Source organism: Melitaea cinxia, chromosome 23, assembly GCF_905220565.1.
Source record: "Melitaea cinxia chromosome 23, ilMelCinx1.1, whole genome shotgun sequence".
Classification (NCBI taxonomy): domain Eukaryota; kingdom Metazoa; phylum Arthropoda; class Insecta; order Lepidoptera; family Nymphalidae; genus Melitaea; species Melitaea cinxia.
Genome location: NC_059416.1, coordinates 1013565 through 1029766, shown reverse-complemented (window position 1 = coordinate 1029766; position 16202 = coordinate 1013565). Strand labels below are relative to the sequence as shown.

Here is a 16202-nt window from a genome sequence, read left to right as displayed (position 1 = left end):
GTGCGTTTTAGACCACACGACTGAAGTAAAACTTCTTTAGCTCCATCTGACTTATGTCTCCCTCTCGCCCGATCACACAAGTCAAGCGTGCTAAAGAAGTTTTACTTCGAAAATTCCTACAATGTCACAAATATTTGTTAAAACCCCAAAAAAAAATAATTTAACACAATTAGTATAAACTAATTGATAAACTAATATACCCTTAAAATTAATCTTATTACACACCAATCACTCAAAAAGCAGCTCTATAATAACGAGCGCAAGGTTGCTTATATACAATAATTTGCTTACCAATTGCTTCCTATTAAATATTATTCTTCCTACAATAAGTATAAGTAAGGTAGTTAATTGTCCGTCATGTGACGCAATCGTCATTATGTCGTATTACGTTGATTTCGGCGCTTGCGCAAGTTATGTGGGTCATGATCTCGACTGGTCCGACTTCTTCCGTTCGACTAGAAAGTGAATATTTTGGCGAGTCTTAATCATTTCGTTACATATTTTTTTTCTTGTCTTGATCTTTGTTGAGTTTTGTTACGTGACGGTTTGTATGTGTTCGTGCGTGTGATGTAGGCATAAATTTATGAGATCTGTGCTCTAACTTTTTCAGAATAAACTGGATGGGTATAGTTTGGCCGAATCGCTTCAAATGTTCACCGTTGAAAAGGTTTCTCTATTACACTCTATCTCTGATCGCTTTGATTCGAGAGCATTTAAATCTTTTCCAATCTGAATTTTGAGAACTGTCTTAAGTCTAATACAAAATCAGCTGTAAAGATCAACAACACACCAGCTAGAGGCTAATATCAGACTCAGACAAATTGGGCAGCCGAGTTGCTTTTTAGGATTCTGTGTTTTCTGTCACACGTAACTTGGGCACCTTAAACCGATGAATAAATAAATATTCTCCAGATACGCTCAATTCAATCTAGATATTACTTACATTCTTACACGTAATATCGTTAAGAGACTGGAGTATTACGTGTAAGTAAAACAGATAAAAGAACTATTTTTATAAAGCTATTTTTATTCGATTGTATTTGAAGTATGAAAACAATTGTCATACACGTTGCATTTGAACCTACTTTATTGTACTATATTATCTTATATTCTCGTATCTTTTTTAATATATAAAAAACGAGTGTGCCTTACACCTCACGGTTGAAGTCAAATTTTTGCACAATAGGCACTGTTTTAGATATACGAAACGTAATTACGTTTCCATTTGTCTATGAGCGAAAAAGTTAAAGAAAATGTGTGCTCGCACGTCACTCTCTTGCTCCGTTCGCCTCGCATAATTTTCGCAACGCTCTCGTAACGCATTCACCATCTTACTCCCGAATCCAAGCGTGCGTCAAGAAGTCTTATTTTCTTTAGTTAACATGAAATCAATATTGATGGGTGATTTTAATGGACACCATTCAAGCTGGTCTGTTAAAACGGATACTAGAGGTACGCAAATTCATGATTCATTACTTGAAACTAATCTTGTCCTTCTCAATGACGGTAGCCCTACTCGACTTCAACTAAATGAAAATATTTTACGCAAGTCATCACCCGACTTAACTTTAATAACATCAGATATTTCTATGGATTTTTCTTGGTTAGTTTCGAATGAATCACTGGGCAGTGATCATCTTATTATTAAATTAAATACTACAATACATTGTGAGTTAAATCATTTAAAGAAACGTAATTTCAAACGCGCTGACTGGGTTGGTTATCGAACATATTTAGAATCTCTTTTTATTGGATTTAATTTTACTCATGATATTCAAAAAGATTACGATTTATTTATTGGCTATGTGAACGAGGCTGCAGACAAATATATTCCCTACATTAAAGTTTGTCTTACCCCACACAGTAAATTCATTCCAAAACCCTACTGGACTCCAGAGCTTTCAAAAGCCGTAGCTATTCGTCGGTTGGCATTAAGAAATTTTCGTCGTAACCCTACTCCACGTAATTAAGATATTCTAAACGATAAAATAAAACATTCCTTGAAGCTTATTAGAATTGCCCAGTGTGCGGCATGGAGAAAATTTTGTTCATCTTTACACGGATTGTCAACAACTTCGGAAGTGTGGAACCGAATGAAGTGGATTAAAGGATATAAAATTCAAAGATCCATGATCAGTGAAGAGAATGTTAATAAATTATTACATAGTTTATGTCCTGATTTTACTTGCCGAAATTCACCAAACTTTACTTCATTTAATTACGATTTGGAACGTGAAATTTCGTTACATGAGTTAGAAGCATGTATTAAACCTAATGATACTGCACCAGGGTACGACAATATTTCATTTTCTATGATTAAATGCTTACCAGTAATAGCTAAAACTATACTACTTGATCTTTATAATAGAATTTTTATATCAAATGTTATACCCTATCAGTGGCGTGATATTTCAATTGTTCCTATTCCTAAGCAAGGTTCTTATTCAGATACTTTTCGGCCAATTTCCCTAATTTCGTGTTTATGTAAAATTCTTCATTCAATTATTAATAAAAGGTTAGAATGGTTTGTTGAAAGAAACGGCCTTTTCTCTCCAGACACCGTAGGATTTAGAAAATCGCGGTCTGCAGTTGATAGCCTTAGTGTACTTGTGTCTAGAATTCAAAACGGTTTTTGTAATAATTATGTAACTGTTGGCTGCTTCATGGATATTGACAATGCCTATAATAATATTGATATTTATTCATTGCTGCGCATTTTAGATAATTTGGGTGTAGGCACAAAGTTTTGTCGTTATTTATGGAGCTTTTTGTCTAAAAGATTCCTTAAAATAAGAACTAACAATGTAACGATTTCTCGTAAGACTAGCCAGGGTATAGCCCAAGGAGATCCATTATCTCCATTGCTTTTCAATATTGCAACAAGAAATATATGTGAAGTAATGAATAACTATGTTCATATCTCTCAATATGCTGACGATTTTGTTTTATATGTTACGAGACAAAGTGTTGGTGAGGCTGAGAGAGAACTTCAAGCGGCAGTTGATGAATTTGTCGTTATGGTAGGTAATTTAGGGTTGAACATTTCGTCGTCCAAAAGTAAAGTTTGTGTGTTTAAAAAGGGACTTAATAGATATCCAGTAAACATTATCGTCAACGGTTCCACACTGTCCGTAGTACATCATGCAAAGTATTTGGGAGTATGGTTAGATAGATCGCTAAGGTGGGGCAAACATATTAATGATTTATGTAACAAGATTTCGAATTTTCTTAACATTTTTAAAGTTTTGGCTGGCTATGGATGGGGTGTTCATCCAAAACATTTAAGACGCTTATATTTGTCTGTTATACGAAGCCGAATAGATTATGCCTGTTTTGTTTATAACGATAGCAGTGTAGCTCATTTGATTAAATTAGATAGGATGCAAAACAGAGCTTTGCGAATAATTGGTGGGTACATTAGGAGTACACCATCTCACGTAATGGAATCAGATTTGTGTATACAACCTCTTTGTTTCAGAAGATTTTATTTAGCGGGTAAATTTTTATTGAAATCGATGTCTATGACCAATAGCTCACTCATACAAATATTAGACAAATTTATATCTTCAAATTTAGTTACTTCGTGGAAAAGAAAGCGTAAACCGTTGTTAATAGAGGTCTACGATATTTTAAAAAATGTTGAGGTCAATAAAAGTAAATCTTTGGATATCTTCTCACTTGATACGTGGCCGAACAATATTCAAATAGCAAATTTAATTAAAATAGATATAATGAATATTAATAAACCTAAAAGAAACTATAGTACATCATATTTAAATAACCACTGTAAGAACTTTATTGACGAACAGTATAACGGATTTTACAAAATTTTCACTGACGGTTCTAAGGATGGCCTACACATAGGTGCAGCATTTTTTGATGCCGAATCTTCAGATTCAATTTACTTTAAAATTAGTAGTAATATTTCTATCATGCACGCTGAGCTATTGGCTGTTTCTGAAGCTTTATCATATGTATCCTCCATTGATTACGACAAATTTGTTATTTTCTCAGACTCTAAGTGCGCTCTTCAACATGTAGCTCGATGTACATCTAACGCTAGAAGTACTCCCGTAGCGTACAGAATTTTAAAACAAATATGTAGTTTAAGAGAACAGTCTAAAACAGTTTTTTTGCAATGGATTCCATCTCATATTGACCTATTAGGTAACGATATGGCGGATACTCTAGCAAAGTATGGCGCTTGCGATGGTATAGAAATGATTGTTAGGCCTATTTTTTCCGAGTGTTTACACATAGTTAAAAATAAATGCATTGATTTGTGGAGAGAATATTTTGATAAAAGGTCGAAAGACAAAGGCATCTGGTACCGGACCATACAACCTCACCCACCCAATATACCTTGGATAGACACAGTGTTATTGAACAGAAAAGACGTTGTCACCGCTTTACGGTTGCGGTCTGGACATATTCCATTCAATAAATTTGGCCATTTGATGGGTATAACTCCACACCCTAATTGTTCAGTTTGTGGAGTAGTAGAGGATGCCTATCATATATTAATGGAATGTGTTAAGAACGAAACCAGAAGACGCCAATTTTTCCCATATAAACTGTTTTATACGAATGTTGGAGAATGTAATAGTATATTGACAAAACCAGAATCTATTTCGGCAAAGAAATTATATAAATTGGTCGATGAAGTTCAATCAATCATGTAATTGTATTAACATAAATGTATAATAACAGAGCGACATAGTCGCAGTAGCGGCAAAGCTCTTTAATAAAGAAAAAAAAAAAAAAAAGTCTTATTTCAAAATGTCTAATTCCGATTACAAAGTTAAGAAACAGTTAATATTCTGGGTTTTAAAGTACGTCGACCTCATTTACCTTCACAAAGAAAGTGTGTCACAAGATGATTTTAATTATAAATAGCAATATTATACAGTTAAAGATACGAGTATTATAATTTAAGTGCAATAACTGTGAAACTATTAAAATTAGTCTAGTTTTTTTTTTGTTTCTCCGATGCGGTAACAGATGTAACGATTCGTGCTGGATTTGTTTTTAACATGTATGTGTACGTATGTTTTAACATTCTTTATAATTGAATGTTGAATTTGTGACTATGTTAAAATTGATTTTTGTACTAAAAATGTATTGTTATTGAATTCCTACACGGAGAAAGATGCGTATTCCCAGCTGTGGAATGTTACAGGCTGAATCGTGGTCGATCATATGTCAAAAAACCATTGGTAGTAGGCAATACCAGAGATAGATACAAGCCGTACAAGGGTATGGCTCATCTGATGGTAAGCGATTACTGTAGCTTATAGACATCTGCAACACCATAAGCATTGCAAGCGCGTTGCCGACCCTATACCCAATCCCCCAGGAGCTCTGGTCACCTTATTCACCAACAGAAACACAATACTGCTTGAAAGCAGTATTATTTAGCTGTGATATTCAGTAAGGCCGAAGTACTACCCCAGGCGGGCTGCTCCATATTTTGAACAGGAAACTTCCTGCGAAACTGATTGAGATTACTGAAAACGACCATTAGTCTTATTTTTAATTTTTAATTAAGTCTTTTTTTTGTAAATTATTCTGTTAAAATAGTATATTACAAAATTTAATTCTGTATGAGATAAATACAAATTGTAAGACATAACATAACGCATCTGCGAACGTAATCACATCTTGAAGGTGACTGTCATTTCGATAAGTGTAGAAAGCCGTGTAATTGGTAGCATCATCAGCGCTTGAAATTTTCTGTTGAATCTTTGAGCTTAACCTACCAATCAAACAAACTTCTCCTACTTTAATTATTTTCTCTTATTGTCGTGTTTTGACGTGCGATGTTACAAATAATAAAGCGAGTTTTTACACATTTGAATCTACCTATATATATATATACAAAAAAATGAAGAGCCAGTTTTTTTGTTCGATTATACTGCGAAAACTACTTTATCAATCGGAATAATACTTATAGCATACGATGCAGAGTGTTTCGACAAAGGTTTTAGTATATGATATGTTGGAGATTACTTATCGTGTAAAAATGTGTACGGACAGAGGTCGCTAGTATGTTATAAAAGAATAAGCAATGCATCACTTTTTCGTCAACTACCCTCGCATTCTTAATGATTTGATTAATATGATAGTATTGTTAATATTGTTTTTCTCAATAGCGTTGATATTGTAGGTATACGTCGAAATAAAAATCACAAAAATCTTAAAAATGGTACCTAACAATAGTAAAAAAAATATATAAAAAAATACATATTTCTTTCGCATTTAGTTTTGATGTTTGTATATTTGTCATCTAGTATAAGGTGCGTTGTAAATGGTAAAATAATTGTCCAAATGAGTGCAATTGTGTCTGAGATTAGCCAAAACGATCAAAATACCGCTCATTCGGATATTTTCAATGTAATCTTGTATATTTATTGACAGAATTTAATGTTCTTAAATACATACTAAATCGTTAAAATTACGTAAAATGCTTAGTCCTAAAAACGTAATTGTGCATGCAAATTCGGTACATATTTATTTATTCTTTAATATTTTATTGTGCACCACGAATACATAATACTCAACAGAGTTTTAAGAATTAAAAAAAAAACGCGCAATCTTGAATTTTTTTAACACGTGACCCAGAAGCGTGAATGTTTGAAAAAACCCATTCAAACTTTTTCATGTTTTCCTAATAAAAACTTGATAAAAAAATTGCTTTTTTAAACCTAATTACATGAGAGCAGTAAATAACCTAAATGGATTTTTCTATATTATTCATAATTATGGTCAAGATAATAAAATTTATAATATAGGTTTTTTCATTACAGTTTTTATCACATAAAAACTCCTTAGGTGTTACAAATTTAACATATACTTGGAGATACGTATATATATATATATATATATATATTATTTGTATAGCTTTTTCTTCAAACTCAACAATGAACAAATAATTCATAATTATAATGTATATATTATTTATATATATGTATGTATGCATGTACGTGGGTATATACGTACAGATGTCAGTATGTATGTATGTATGTATATGTTTAATTATTTGAATATTTATAATAAATTTGTTGTAACTTGTACACCTATGCTGACGCTAGACCATTTCCTTTGCCCTAAGGTTGCCTGGAAGAGATCGCTTTTTAGCGATAAGGCCGCCCTTTGTACCTAATGAATATATTGTTAATATTTTTTCTTTCTTTGATATGTATCATTTCTGTTTTTGGTGTACGATAAAGTGTATTAGAATCTTAATTTTTAAATATAATAAAATTTTTGTAGTTAAACATATGATACAGATAAAAAAGTAATTAAATAGTGGTTGAAGTCATAGACTATAAATTAAAAATGGCGGACATTCGGAAATGACATGTCTTTGACGTATTCAAGTACTTAAAATATTTGTTTTCAATTTAATTTAAACCGAATAGTTAAAACATATTTCTCTAAATAAAAACGCGGACTCACTATCCACGTGGTAAGAGTGTGTAAGTGGTGATTTTAAGAAACATGCATCTTTGTAACATAATAGTTCGACCTTAACCCTATCATTTTAATGAGTATATTAAACTATTATCTATATACACGTGTTCAGTTGCCAGAGTGATAAATGCAGCGTGCTTACAACCGAGAGTCATTAAATTGAACCACATATACTATATTTACAAACGAGGTTTGATTATTATTCTGATATAAAAAAGTTTGTATATGTATGGATATCCCACAGAACTATCGAAAACAAAAAGAGCCCCTGTGATTTCATCATAACAGCCTATACAGTCCACTGCTGGACATAGGCCTCCACAAGTTCACGCCAAAAATAACGTGAACTCATGTGTTTTGCCCATAGTCACCACGCTGGGCAGGCGGGTTGGTGACCGCAGTACTGGCTTTGTCGCACCGAAGACGCCCCTGTGATTTGTGCGTTCAAAAAAACAAACTATTCAGCTTTATTATATTAGTATAGATGTAAATAATTTAAAAATTAAAATTCATCTTGATGGCTTACTAAGCCACTCTTAGAAGAAATTATTCTGCAGAAATTATTGTATTTTTTAATAATAATCTTTATCGGACACAATCATGTTTCATACTCCCTTACTAATTGACCCTGTAGTAGTTTTGCGGAAGCCATTCATATTTGTATTACATGAAAGAAATGGAATGTAATAACACCCCTTTCCCGCAGTTAATTTAATTTCCCGAAGTAATTATCATCGTATGTAAAATTATTTTCTTAATATATGTTTTGTTCGATTAATCACTCTCTATACACTTGTTAGCCCTAGATACCGCGCCTTTATAAATTGCGTATTCATAAAGCTATACCCACACCCGTAGCCGTTTAGCGAAATAACAGCAATTTTATAATTGTGGCTGTAATTGTATAAATCGTTAAACAATCGCTTCGGAATTCACATTAGTCTTGATTATGTGTTTTGTAATAATACGTCCCTTTCGTAAATAAATCCCTACTAATATTATAAATGTGATCGTAAGTTTGTTTGTTACGTTTTCACGTGAAAACTACTTATCCGATCATTATGAAACTTTGTAGACATATTCTTGGATGTATTAGAAGTAACATAGGATATTTTTTATTGAAAATAAAAAATTGGTGCGAGTGAATCCGCGGGTAAAAACTAGTAAATAAAATAAGTCTGTTAAATGTCATGTGATTTTTGTATGAAATATGAATGTATTAATGCAGTGAATACGGCAATTTCGCAGTTATGTTTCCATGTAAATAAGTTTCCAAGATAAATGTTAGTATGTCAGTAACCGTTGGAACTAAATTAACGAAATTTTAAATTCTTTAAAAGGTGGGTTTAATAAAAGTACCACACTTGCTGTATGTAGATTAAATAGTTTACGAGTTGTAGGTTTGTTACGAGGGGTCAAAGTAGTGCGAAAGGGTCCCTGTTACATGACATGGAGCGTTACCAGCTTTATAGTTTTTCATTACAAAAACACGAGTGTTCTTTAGACCACACGACTGAAGTAAAACTTCTTTAGCAATAGGCCTGCACATCAATAGGTCTGCACATCAATAGGTCTGCACTGTGTCTTAGATATACAAAACGTAAGTAGCAATGAGTGAAAGAGAGAAAGAAAAGGTATCCTCGCACCTCTCTGTCTTGCTCCGTTCGCCTCGCCCGTTCACACTTTTCGTAACGCTCTAGTCACGCATTTACCAGCTTACTCCCCAAATCAAGCGGGTGTAAAGAAGTTTTACTTCAAAAATAAATAATTTTACAAAACCTGTAATTCTGTGTCATTAAAATGAAAAAAAAAAATACTATAATTCAACTTGAACCATAAACCATTAAAATAAAGCGCTAAGGAAAACGGGCATTGATTACGTTGTATTTCGTAACACACAAATAGACATACAAGAAGTGTGTCGCGCAATGGGAAGCAGGAAGAATATTGTATTGTAAGAAGCGTTATGCATTCGCTTCAGTCTACGAGATTGTTAAGACGTAAACTACAAATTATAAATGACTAGCTTTTACCCGTAGCTTCGCTCGCATTTAATTTTTTTAAAATAAAAAGTATCCTTTGTTACTTCCAATACCTCCAAGTACACGTGTACAAAGTTTTATGATGATCCGTTAAGTAATTTTCGCGTGAAAGCGTAACAAACAAACTTACATTATTTTATAATATTAACTAGGGATTTTGTACTATCAAATAACCGGTATTTGATGACGCGTTCCCGCAGTGGTGACAGCCTTTCATGTACTATTTACCGATTTTATAATAAAACATAGTTTTTTTTTATGAAATCGGTTGTAGCTTAACTTTTAACGGTGATAAAAAAAATTATTTGTAATATGACAAGTCGAATGTGATTTTGAAACCTGTTCGATAGTTATTTTTGATTTTTTTGGGATCGTGTTACGAGTTTCTCTGACAGTAATATATAGTAACTAGTTGTGTCCGCGACTTCGTCCGCGTGGAATTTAACAAAAAAGTTATTCTTCAGTTCGCGGAGTTATAAAATAAATAAATTTCTAAAACAAAAGTAGCCTAAGTTACTCCTTATGACATCAGCTATCTGCCAGTGAAAGTCCCGTCAAAATCAGTCCAACCGTTTCAGAGATTAGCCGGAACAAACAGACAGACAAAAATTGTAAAAATTGTTACTTACGTATATGTACCGTGTATACATCCATATGCATTTAATAAAAAGCGGTTATTTTATTATAACAAACGTACATTCTAATTGCATTTATTTGTATAGATATATTACAGTTATATAGCTATTTTCATGACGTTGTTATTCCTTGCACTGTGTCCCCCGCTATATGACACTCTCTCTCATGACCATTGGTTGACTGGAAGAGATCTCTTAATAGGGGTAGTGACTGGAAGAAATCTCTTCTAGGGATAAGTCCACCTTTGCCATCAACTTTACGTGTAATTTTCTGTATATTATTTTTTTAGTGCAATAAAGTATATAATAATAATAATACACATTCCAGGCTGTTGTACATTATTATTTATATTGAACATATTCAGTATAATTAGAGATTAAGTTAAACTTCGTTTCAGAATTAATTAATACTGTAGTTTTCTGATGCTGTGAGAACTATTAAAGTCAGGTCAATACTTTAATTTGATAATTATATAGGAATCAATCAATTGTTAAATTAATTAATTGAATTCCTTCAACGTAGTCACAGCCCAGCTTTTTGGTTTAATTGCATGAGTTTTATTTTTGTATGTAGTTGTTTTATATTCTAATAAATTCTTGTTTTAATTCTCTAAATTCATATCATTTTTCTTTCTGCTTCCTGTTTTTATTAGTTATCAGTGGACTGGTTTGGGCGATATCTTGTTTTTGTCTCTTATTTTTTGTGTAATAGTGCACTGTTTGTTTCTCAAATAAAAATAAATAAAATACAAACGAACAAATCTTTTATTTGGTTATGTTACTTAATATTAAAATATTTTAAGAAATCTTTTCTATCATATGATGAATGAAAAATGTGTAAAACGAACAAAAACACTTGACTCATAAGCGTTTGTGTATAATAATTAGTAAAATCTGGTTTTTAGTCTTCGCCATAATAATTCGTAGCATAATTTAAAAAATTATAAATATCGATTTCACTAATATTTTTCCTAAAACAAATATTGTTTTTATATTTTAGCAATTTATTACTAAAATCAACTGAGAAAATAATTAAACTTTTGGTGTTTATGACAAAGAAATATCCAAGCCACGACTAACAGTCTGTATAATTTATTACGAGAATTTAACAAATGACAAACCACCAAGAAGTCTGTAACCTAAGCCCGTTAAAGTCGCTATTCACGATAACACAGTCGTCTTATTCTAATTTATCTGTATAGCATTTATTAGAATACTAGCTGACGACTTCGTCTGTCATGATTTGATCACATTGTCATTGCAATTACTTAATAATAAAGTAAAGAGGATACTAACTCAACTTCAAAACGACACATCCCGACTCTACAAAAAGCTACTAAAAATTTTACGCCTTAAAGCGCTTTTTGAGGTGAAGTATTTTAAAATCAAATAATTTGAATCTTACTGCGATTGTAAAAAAGGCGACCTTGAATGCCTACGATCCAACTCTCAACAAATAAAAAAACGAGTGTGCTTTATACCACACTGACTGAAGTAAAAATTCTGTAGCTCAATCTATATATCTTCCGCTCACCTCGCCCGATTACACTTTCCGTAACGCTCTTGTCACACATTCGCCAGCTTACTGCTCAAGTCAAGCATGCTTATAGAAGTTTTACTTCAATAAATAAAATGACAAACGTCTCACACTTAGGGAAACATTCTAACGAAACACAGACAACAAAAACGCCAAGACCACGAAAAACATCTGTACAACTTACAAAATACATCATACAAATAATTGTCACAAGTGAGGATCGAATAAATATATATTATCTACGCCGTTGCTTCGGAAAACCTAACGATTTCAGAATCTCCAGGGTCCATAATCGCAAGTAAAGACTGTAGTACTTTCCGTATGCTGTACCTACCTTAATAAATTTAGCGATCGCTAACATAGTAACCCAAATGTATCATCATATAAAGTATCATCTGCGACATTTTGTCGTAATATCCATTTGTGCAACTAGCGTCTCGTGAATGGCTGATTAAAGAATTGCTGATGCGAATTTTATCGGTTATAAGTGTCACGTCTCGGAACAAGAGCTTATCGGTGTAGGCGTCGGTATTTTTATCACGTAGTGTGAATATGACCATGATAAGAAGAAATATATGTGAGTAAAAGTGTTCGATTGTTCTATGTGGTACAGTAATGTGGTGAGATATGAAGGCTTATTAGAGAGGTTTCAGTACGGTAGGGGTTGGTACGAGTAACTTCAAAACTTACATAATAATGTAGTGTATAGTACAATCAAGGTTAAACAAAGACTTGGATCTTTGATCATAGGTATATACGAGTAGTATGTTAAAACATGCTTATCAGAATATTTAATACAGCCTCTCCAAAAAGAAAGTTATGCGTTTTCGGAATTTTTGCATTTTTAGATATATGTACTGTGCGTTTATGTATCATTTTATTTACAAGTTTGAATACTAGTTTATTTGATATTTATATAGATATATACTACATATACTATTAAGTAGAAAACTTACGATTAAGAAATAAATAAGTAATACCATCACAAATGTGTAAAGTTATATATCACACGACAGACGGACAGACAAAGGATGATATAAATTTACACACGACATGCCTGGACGGTGATTCAAGCATTGTATGCACGAACGTTGCATATGCATTTTATTCAGCACGTACCTCTAACGTGGGAGCATTCGATTGTTAACAGTCAATATTTTTTAAGTAAAACATCTTTTCGCACGCTTGACTTGGGAGGATGGTGAATGCGTGACGAGAGCGTTACGAAAAGTGTGATCGGGTGAGGCGAACGGAGCAAGAGAGAAGTGCAAGTAGACATTTTCTTTCTCTCTTTCTCTCATAGCTAGTTACGTTTCGTATGTCTAAGACAGTGCAGGACTATTGTGCAGGTCTATTCCTACAGAAGTTTTACTTCAGTCGTGTGGTCTCGTTCTCGTTTTTTTAACCGACTTCCAAAAAAGGAGGAGGTTCTCAATTCGACTGTATTTTTTTTTTTTTTTTTTTTTTTTTTTTTTTTTATGTATGTTACATCAGAACTTTTGCCCGTGTGGACCGATTTCGACAAATTTTGTTTTAATCGAAAGGTGGTGTGTGCCAATTGGTCCCATTTAAATTTATTTGAGATCTAACAACTACTTTTCGAGTTATATCTAATAATGTGTTTTTACTTGACGCTTTTTTCGTCGACCTACGTTGTATTATACCACATAACTTTCTACTGGATATACCGATTTTGATAATTCTTTTTTTGTTCGAAAGGGGATATTCCTAGTTTGGTACCGTGATAAGGAAACTAGGATCTGATGATGGGATCCCAGAGGAATCGAGGGAAACTCTCGAAAATCCGTAATAACTTTTTACTGGATGTACTGATTTTGATAATTTTTAATTTAATCGAAAGCTGATGTTTATCATGTGGTCACATATAAATTTTATCGAGATCTGATAACTACTTTTTGAGTAATCTTTAATAACGCGTAGTTGCTTGACTATTCTTTCGTCGATCTACGTTATATTACTTGTCGATGTAATTGAAGTCGGTTTTTTTTTCGTTTGCGAGCAAACACAATTATTTTATTCATTAATATACAATATGCTATCTATCTATAGGTATAAATAAAAATGAATCACCGAAAATTATGTACGCTAAGTATTTTAAATATTACCTCGCAAAAAAATTATTTGTTATATCAATTAGAACGGATTTCTAAATATAACTAACGCGTGACTGATCAAGTTAAGGATATTTTACATTGCGTGAGGATTTCGTGATGTTGTTATTACAGTAACATTCTCATATATATTTACAAAAAAAATATTTTAGCTGTTATTGTTTATGTATCAAAATACCCAGTATTCTAACTCAATTCTTCTCAGTAAATTGCTTCTTTTCATGGCACCTTTAAAGAAAAAACGTTTAATAAATTAGAGACATTGATTTGGTAAGGTAACTCAGTCTTTGAACATTGGTTTAGTTAGTATTATTATTACTTTAAACAAAAATAAGTTCCACCAACTCAGAAGTTTAACCCAAAAACATCCACAGCTTGTTTCAATTATTTTCCAAAAATAAAATTAATAAACGTAAACACCTCACTTAACGATCCCCACTTGGATTAACTCCTGAACTCCAGAAACACACAATACACAAGCACAACACAATACCCAAGCACAAACGCCAAGACCACGGAAAACATCAGAATGGCCAATACAAATGTTACCATGTGCGAGGATTTAACCCGCAACAAAAAAAAAGTACGTGCGTACAAAGTACACACGTCAGAAGTGAAACTTCTGTGGCAAACAAATTTTTAAGTCTCGTTTATATTTATACAAATCTAAAGCTTTAGATTTCCGTTCCAGCGCCATCAACAAGAACGTTGCCGTTTCATCCGTAAAAATTTTACCCTCATGGGCCTAAAGAAGTTACACTTTAAAAAAAAAAGACACAAAGTAGCAGTCATAAACAAGTGCCGTGACCGTTGCGCCAACGTAGATACGTTAAGAAAATCAACGTCAAGAAAAATCTTGGTATCAGTTAATATAATATTGTTAAAGTAATACGTAATTATTTTTATAATTAATTCTATTAAAATTTGACCCTTTGAACTACGTAATAAGCACTAACACTAGGAAACGTTTAGTGTAATTTATTGTTGTACAGAGTCGAGGTGGTGGGTCAATGCTGCGCGCATTGTTTTGTCTCAGTACGCAAGATTTTCCACAAGTTTTTTGCATGATCTTTGTTTCTGCTCGTGACGTGCAAATATTACACAGGTTAAAGATTTATTATTTATTGTAAACAAGCAACGTTGAATGATATAGAAATATTTAAAATGTAAAATGTTATAAAATAGTTATATTTAATAGGATTTACGTATAACAAGATATTTGTGTTAGATTTTTTTAAATTATATTTATAAATTTATGTGATATAGGTTTTTTGCTTTCGCGATCATTGACACTATGATTTATATGAAAAACAGGATGTTGCCCGTGTGGTTATATGTTATTTTTAACAATAATAATATTGCCCCAAACCGTGGTCGTACTTTGAATCACTTAGTAGGTACCTGCTTTCTGTTCTAGGGTCTGTTCAGTCAATTTCCACCTCGAATTCGGGAATGATATATGTACTAGCTTTTACAGACGGTGTGTATATATTAAATACGTTTATTAAAAGCTCTTTTATTTATATTTTTTGCTATGACAACTTGGGTTACAAATTGAAAACAATGTTGACATTCGTACATTCAATTTCTACTAAAAATACACAAGTCGGTCAAGTCATAGAAGAATTTGTTTTTTTGTTTAATATAAAATTATTATTATTAACGCAATGTTTCGTCACGATTCAGCCTGTAACATCCCACTGCTGGACATAGGCCTCTTTCTCCATGTAGGAGAAGGATAAACTAAATGTTTATTTAAATACTAGCTGCCCGGACAGTCTTCGTTCTGTCTAAAGTTAATAGTAAAAACTAATTTTTATTTGAATTTTTTTAAATTTCTTTTTTTAGTATTAAAACCTTCCATTTGCCTTACGGAACATACAAAAAATAAATTAACTAATTTGGTCGAGCCATTCTCGAGTTACGCGTTTAGAAACATTCATTTTTATTTATATAGAATATAGGAAATTGCAAAATAAACATATTTTTTTTTTATTTTGTGAGTTAAAATGTTAATATTAACATAATATAAATACATGTTATCTACGACCGGATACATGCAAAATATATTCTTTAAAGTATTTGCCATCCTGTTAGTTTTAAGTTATTCCTTTTAAGCGTACAAGGACATACGTCTTAGATACACACATAACCCATACATAGTTAATAACATATAATATAGGCATAGTGATTTAGTCTCTACTAGAGTCTCAGTTCGGCTTCACACGAAAGTTACGAATGTGAATGTGAAAAAATTCACGAAAATTAAGTGTCTTGTCAAAATTATTAGGTATGTTTATTTCAATAATCTATATAAATAAAAAAGAACATTGCTAAGCGCATAACTCGAGAATGGCTCGACCGATTCGGCTAATTTGTTTTT

General features: G+C 32.4%; 1 protein-coding gene across 1 annotated transcript in view; it reads left to right on the top strand.

The window, feature by feature from the left end:
* LOC123665080 (ABC transporter G family member 23) overlaps window positions 1–16202 on the top strand; it is a 121498-nt gene that overhangs the window by 52881 nt on the left and 52415 nt on the right. The gene's annotated exons all lie outside the window — the stretch shown is intronic.